The 6000-nt window shown below is 36.9% G+C and overlaps 1 long non-coding RNA gene across 1 annotated transcript in view; it reads right to left on the bottom strand.

The window, feature by feature from the left end:
• Positions 1-5049: 5049 nt before the first annotated feature.
• Positions 5050-6000, bottom strand: part of LOC140617846 (uncharacterized) — a 40498-nt gene continuing 39547 nt past the window's right edge. The window contains exon 4 of the long non-coding RNA XR_012017992.1: positions 5050-5330. This is a non-coding gene — a long non-coding RNA (uncharacterized lncRNA). The remainder of the gene's footprint in view (positions 5331-6000) is intronic.

The raw sequence follows: 6000 nt of genomic DNA, 5'->3' as shown, positions 1-6000 counted from the left end.
ATAATTTTATTTGTATTCTGTGAACTGCCTTCAAAATGATCCTTTGCAAAAGCCCTAATTTTCTAGTTAATTCTTAACTATATTTGTCCCTATTATTAACACCCTCGGCTAGGGCAATGTGAATGCATAAGGCATCCATCTAATACTCACATTATTAGGGGTGCCTAGGTGGCTTAGTTGGTTAAGCATCTGCCTTAGGCTCAGGTCATGATCCCAGGGCCTGGGATCAAGCTCAAGTGGGGCTGGCTTCCTGCTGGGGGGGGGTGGGGAGCCTGTTTCTCCCTCTCCCTCTGCCCCTCCCCACGTGTGTGCCCTCCCCCCAACAAATGAATAAAATCTTAAGAAAATCTTAAAAAATAATATCTACATTATTAGATAATAATATTAAGTGATTAGAAGGTAGGGATTTTTAAAAGGAATGAGAATGGATATAAGTATTTTGGAGGAGGTAGCCTTTGAAGAACTTGCTTGAGATGCTAAAGATTATAGGCATTCTTTTATACACAAAGGATCCCATTAAAGTTTTTGAAAAGGGAGTGACATGATACAGCTTCTGCTTAAATCAAAGTCTCTGGAGGCCAAGGGAGAGCTATTTTGAAGAACAACAAGCTTGAAGTCAAGAGAGAAGTTGCTCAGATAATGAAGCAGAGGAGCTGAGAAAAGATGAATTTGGTCTGTAACACTTTAAAGGAAGAAATAATGGAAATACTGGTAAAAGTTGCAGAATTTCACAACTGGTTAGTCATGGGAATAATCAAATAAAAAGTGTAGTTCTGAGCCAGAGTCTTTTTCAAAATTTCCTTTTGTTTGTATTGCATTATTCCACTCATTGATACTCTCTAAAACTTCAGCTTATTCATATTTAAGGAACCTACAGAGTCTAGTCTCATGTTCTTCACTGAATCACTTTTCAGGGCACTATTGTTAAAGTGTGTTTAGATTTTGTATTGTATCAGCACTTTAGTTTTTAGTTCTATTTATAGGTAATCTGAATTTTTTTATTGGATTATACAGTAATTTTCTTTTGGCCTGGTATGCTGACAAATTGTTTTCTAGGAACTATTGTTAGATGAAATACTGTCCCAAATGAGGGGTCATTCACCAACTACCATTTTATTTTGTTCCTGGATTTCCTCAGTCAGGGATTCAGACAGAGCATAGCAAGAATGGCTTGTCTATGCTTCATGATGTCTGGGGCCTCAGCTAGGAAGACTAGGGCTGGGACAACTTGAATGACCTGGAGACTTCTGGAGTTTAGTTAGGAATGCCTTGAAGCTAGGGTGGAGTGATCTGAAGACTGGGCTCAACTTGGATTGTTAGCTTGAGTGCTTACACGTAACCTCTCCAAATGGTTTGGGCTGCTTCACAGCATGGCAGCTGGACTCTGAGATGTAGTATCCAAGTGGAAGCATTTAGAGAGTGAGCATTCCCAGTGACACAAGTGGAAGTTGCATGGTCTTTAATGACCTACTATCAGCAATTACACAGCATCACATCTGCTTACTTTGTTATTTAAAGCAGTCCCAAGGCCATCCAAATTGAATGGACAGACTCTACCTCAATGTGAAGAGTGTGAATGAATGTTTATCCATTTTTAAAAACTGGTGCAACATTTATAGATGTTCTTCTAGTACTTGCAAGTTAGTTGTACTTTCTAATTGTAGTAAGCAAAATCAGCATCTACCTACAACCTCTGTTGTACAACTTCTTGCACTGATATGCTCCATGTTTTCATCTGTAGGATTAATAATGATAAAATAGGTCTATTATTATTGTTATGATTTTATAGATTATTTCATTTTAGTCAGTTCTTTTTTAATGTAATTTTTTACTCATCTTTGCTATTAAATATTCAGGTATAAATATTGACATCTTCACATTCATCCATTCAATACCTACCATATGTCAAGCATTTTTGGGGAGTAGTGGTCGTGAACTGTGACTTGGGCCAAATTTGGCTTGCTCCCAGCTTTTGTATGGCTTGTGACCCAAAAAAAGGTTTGTTTGTTTTTTTTTTTCCATGTTTAAGTGCATGGAAAAAACACAAAGGAAGTATAATACTCAGGGTGCTTGAAAATTATATGAAATGTAAAATTGTGCGAATAAATATTTATAAGACTGCAGCCATGTTCATTTCTTTGTTTATGTATTATCTATGATTATTTTTGCATCCCAATGATAGAACTGAATCATTGTAACAGAGACCACATGACCCACAAAGCCTAAAGTATTTACTGTTTGATCTATTACAGAAAACATTCACCAACACTTCTAGGGTATGCAGTATTGATAAATTCTCACTTTCAGGGGTTTATATTTTAGTGAGGAAATCTGACAATACACGTATATGAGGGCTGAGAAGGAAAAGAAGGCAGAGAAGGGGGATATGTAACCTCAAGACAGGGGACTGAAATTTTGGCCAACGCAGTGTCACTGTGATGGTGAATTTTCCATAAAGACTTGAAGGAGATAATTTGGGAAATAGCCTTCCAGGCAGATGGAACAGCTAGTGCAAAGGTTTCCTATTTGGCTGAAAGTGAAAAGAAGGGTAAGTTTTAGGAGATGAAGTCAGGTAAAGTTGGGCCAGGAGATTTAGGCTCCTGTTGGTCATAGGAAATAAGCATGCTTTTATTTTTGAGGTCCAGGATTTTGAGCACAGAAGTGATCTCATCTGAATGTTGTCTTAATTGGGTCATTCGTAAGCAAATGTGTTCTCTTTGAATTGTGGTGTATTACTATTATCTCTTTTTGTTTCTTTGTATTTGAAGTGGATTGATTTACATTTGCCTATGTCTTTATTTTTATTATTTTTTTTAGAGAGAGAGAGAGTAAATGCACATGCCCATGCAAGCAGATGGGGGTAGAGGGGCAGAGGGAGAGGGAGAGAGAGAATCTTAAGCAGGCCCCATGCCCATTGTGGAGCCTGATGTGAGGCTCATGACCCCAACATTGTGACATGAACTGAAATCAGGAGTTGGCTGCTTAACCAGCTGAGCCACCCAGACACCCCAACCTATGCTTTTATTTTTAGCATTACTTTATCTTTTTGCTCTGAGTTTATCTAAGTATATCTCTTGTAAGCTATATATTATTAATTTTTAAATAAATTTGAGGCATGTTGGAGGTCAATCTAAACTTTACAAGTATTATTACAATTGTTTTCATCATATTTTTTCCTTAAAAATAATTATTTTATTTGTGATTTCTTTTTGAATTTATGTATACCCCATTAATGGGGAAGAAAAACATTGGTAGGTAAGGATTTTTTTTTTCTTTGGAGTTTTAAGTATCCCTGAATTCTCTCTTCCCCTTCATTGAAGATTACATTATTGTTACCAATTATTTGGTGTTCTTTACAGAGATTATAGAGAGTGTTGTTCCATCCCACAGTGTTGTAATACCAACTAGGTGATGCTCACCAGTGTTAGGTGGAATATCTAAGAGCCTCTGTCATGGGGCTGGACATTCCAGATCAGAAGCTCTCTTTCAGTTTGGATCTCAGAGTGCGGAACCAAGGTTTGACCCACAAGTACTCTTCCTCAGAGCCTCCAAAAAAAGGAATCAATATCGTCATTCCCTTGATTTTGAACTTCTAGTCCGGAAGCATGAGATAATAAATTTTTGTTTTAGGGCACTAAATTTGCTTTACTTTGTTATAGCAGCCCGAGGAAACTAATGTACTTAGGCATAATTTAGATTTTTAAGATCAGAGATAGGTAGCTTGGAACTTAAAATTGTATAAACCATTCCCATCTAGAACATTAGATTTGAGAAGCCTCTCATTTTCCAGATCATCTACAAAATCTGGCATTTAGAAGATAAAGATACTGAGGTACAAAAGGTTGGCTTGGCTTATTTTAAGTTTTGTGTGTATGGAATCTGGTTTCATCTTCCCCAACACAGAGCCCAGACAATCCTGAATGGATAGAAAGGTAGTGGTAACTATTGCTAAACTATCAATTTTCACTTGTAAATTAGACATGATGAAATAGCATTAACTGAAGATTCACAATGAGTTCACATTTTAATGAAGACTGGCAGGTAACCAAATGTTGAAATAAATATATGAAGGAGCACTGTGAGCATATAGAGGTGAGAATAGCAAAAGTAATAAGACTAGAAAATCTCCTCCTATCACATTTCTTCTGAAATTAAAAAGTTTATTATAATGGGCTAAATGGATATGGTTCATTCATTTCTTTGTACAGTAGAAATGACTTCTAAGAAAAACCAGTGTGAAAAATAGGAGAAGAATCTGGAAGAAACAAATATGAAAAATAAAAACCATCTTCACATTGAATATCCTCTACTAATTCATAATCTTAGAGAAATCAGACATTTTCCTACATCTAAATTCAATTTTTTCACCCGTGCAACTATGCTTAGTGTTATGCTTTATAGGATGTTCTTCTATAAAGAGGAAGTGACACAGGGACGAAAGATGTAAGATCTAAGAAGGAGGGGTCATGACACAGAAGAGTAGTGAATGGAAACCCCAGAGTGAAAGAAAGGTAAATCCTAGGATGACAGACCTAGAGAAAAGCTATCTGGGTTACAGCAAGAAGACCATAGCTCTGAGACAAAGGTCTCCATGGGGGGAAAATAAATGACAATTATTTATTATTTTTGAATATTATTATTAAAGATGATCTATTATAGTCATTACTAAGTCTATTATGATCATTATTAAAAATGACCTCTTACGATATGCCATTTCAAGTAAGGAGAACTTGTAAGAGGTGTATGAGAGATCTGATGAAATATTTGGAAAAGTAATGAGGACAGATATATAGGTATCTATGTATGACTAGCAGAATAATGCCAATGATTAATTCTAGTAAAAACAAAATGTAAAGAAAGGATATGTAATTATAATGCAATAATTGGCTTAGTGAATAACATTCACTTACATATAATGAAATAGACAGATGTCATTGATTAATTGAAAATGTAGGTAACTCTATTGGGACTATGGAGAAAACAATTTTAAAGTACTTTCTTGTTATCTATTGCTACATAACAAATTACTCCCAAACTTTGTGGCTTTAAACAGCAAACATTTTATTGTTTATTGATCCACCTCAAACTTCTCGTAGATCAAGAGCTTGGAAGCAGCTTAGCTGGAGGGCTCTGGCTCAGGGTCTCTCATGAAGTTATAGTCCAGATGTTGGCTGGGTCTGCAGTCTTCTGAAGACTTGGCTTGGGCAGGAAGATATGCTTCCAGACTCACTCACACAGCAGCTGGCAGGAAGCTTAAGTTCCTCAATGGATGTTGGACGGTGCCTCGGCTCCTCACAACATGGCAGCTAGCTTCTCCCCCTGCAAGTGGCCTGAAAGAGAGAAAGAGAGGAGCAAACCATGACAGAAGCCACAGTCCTTTTTGGACCTGATCTCCAAGTCAAACAGCGTCATTTCAGTTTTGTTCCTTTTGTCAGAACCAAGTTACAAATTTCAGCCCACACTCAAGAAGAGGAGGATTAAGCCAAGCAGAGTATTAGGGAATCTATGGACATATTTTTAAATCTACCTAAGAATTTTGATCAATTATAAAGAGTGTCAAAAGATAAATTAAATCTGACTGATCAAAAGAGTTGTATAAGCATTTTATTTTAAAATTTCAAAGTAAAGGAACACCTGGGTGGCTCAGTAGATTAAGTGTCCAACTTGTAATTTTGGCTCAGGTCACGATCTCAGGGTTGTGAGATTGAGCCGTCTGTAGGGCTCTGTGCTGGGGGTGGAGCCTGCTTAAGATTCTCTCTCTCTCTCTCTCTCTCTCCCTCTGCCCCCTCTCCCTCTGCTCATGCAAACATGCTCTCTCTCTCTCTCGAAAAAAAAAAGAACTATTAAAAAGCAGCTAAAAGAGGCAAAAATGCTTGTCTTTGGGGAGGAGAAGTGAGGAGGAAGGAGGAGGGAGGTGAGGGACTATTTTTTGTATTGTTCTTACAGCCTTTTCATAACTATTTTATTAAAATATTTTTATTTTTTATTTTAAAGATTTTA

The sequence above is a fragment of the Canis lupus genome, chromosome 26 (assembly GCF_048164855.1).
Source record: "Canis lupus baileyi chromosome 26, mCanLup2.hap1, whole genome shotgun sequence".
Taxonomy (NCBI): Eukaryota; Metazoa; Chordata; class Mammalia; order Carnivora; family Canidae; genus Canis; species Canis lupus.
The sequence above is the reverse complement of the archived record's forward strand: the minus strand, read 5'-3'. Positions and strand labels throughout refer to the sequence as shown.